At 38.3% G+C, this 1,111-nt stretch overlaps 1 non-coding gene across 1 annotated transcript; it reads right to left on the bottom strand.

Annotated features, from left to right (window-relative positions):
- Positions 1–623: 623 nt before the first annotated feature.
- On the bottom strand, positions 624–731 carry LOC130977834 (small nucleolar RNA R71). Its single transcript, XR_009085509.1, has one exon. It is a non-coding gene; the product is annotated as a small nucleolar RNA R71 (small nucleolar RNA).
- Between the last annotated feature and the right edge of the window lie 380 nt (positions 732–1,111).

Genomic DNA, 1,111 nt, shown 5'->3' with positions numbered 1-1,111 from the left:
CTTCTATTTTTCTTTTCCTCTGACACCTCAAGGAATCTCTATACTGTGACATAGAGGATTCCATATTTTCTTGTTCTCTTCTCCTTCATATAAGCAGAAACAAAGACAAAGGCATTCTTGTTGAAGCTGACCCTGAACCTGAAAGGACCTTGAAGCGAAAGATAAGAGAAGCTATGGCACAACTCTTTGTAGAGGACCTAACAGAAATCTTCAAAGAAGAAGAACCCATGGCAGCCGAAAACAACAACAATGCAAGGAAGGTGCTGTGTGACTTTACTGCACCTACTCCCAACTTCTATGGGAGAAGCATCCCTATCCCTGCCATTGGAGCAAACAACATTGAGCTTAAGCCTCAATTAGTTTCTCTAATGCAACAGAATTGCAAGTTTCATGGACTCCCATTGGAAGATCCTCATCAGTTTTTAGCTGAATTCTTGCAAATCTGTGACACTGTCAAGACCAATGGGGTTGACCCTGAGGTATACAGACTTATGCTATTCCCTTTTGCTGTAAGGGACAGAGCTAGAATATGGTTGGACTTACAACCTAAAGACAGCCTGAACTCTTGGGAAAAGCTAGTCAATGCCTTCTTGGCAAAGTTCTTTCCACCTCAAAAATTGAGTAAGCTTAGAGTGGAAGTCCAAACCTTCAGACAGAAGGAAGGAGAATCCCTCTATGAAGCTTGGGAAAGATACAAACAATTGATCAGAAAATGTCCTTCTGACACGCTTTCTGAATGGAGCATTGATACGTAAAAATTTGATTTCACGTACAACCGGCAAGTATACCGGGTCGTATCAAGTAATAAAACTCACTAAAAGTGAGGTCGATCCCACGGAGATTGGTAGATTAAGCAACTTTAGTTTAATGACGGATTTAGTCAAGCGAATATGATTTTGATTTTATGAGCAATGTGACTTTTGAACAAAATTGCAGGAATTTAAATGGCAAGGAATTTAAGAACGGGAATATAGAAATAAATTGAAAGTAAATAACTGAAACTTAAAATGCAAGAAACTTAAATGACATCAAAGATAAATGGCAAGGAATTAAAGGTTGCAGAAATGTAAAGAACATAAGAGTAAATAGCAAGAAATAAAGGAACAAAATA

The sequence above is a fragment of the Arachis stenosperma genome, chromosome 4, assembly GCF_014773155.1.
Source record: "Arachis stenosperma cultivar V10309 chromosome 4, arast.V10309.gnm1.PFL2, whole genome shotgun sequence".
In the NCBI taxonomy this organism is placed as follows: domain Eukaryota; kingdom Viridiplantae; phylum Streptophyta; class Magnoliopsida; order Fabales; family Fabaceae; genus Arachis; species Arachis stenosperma.
This window is presented reverse-complemented; position numbering and strand designations above follow the sequence as displayed.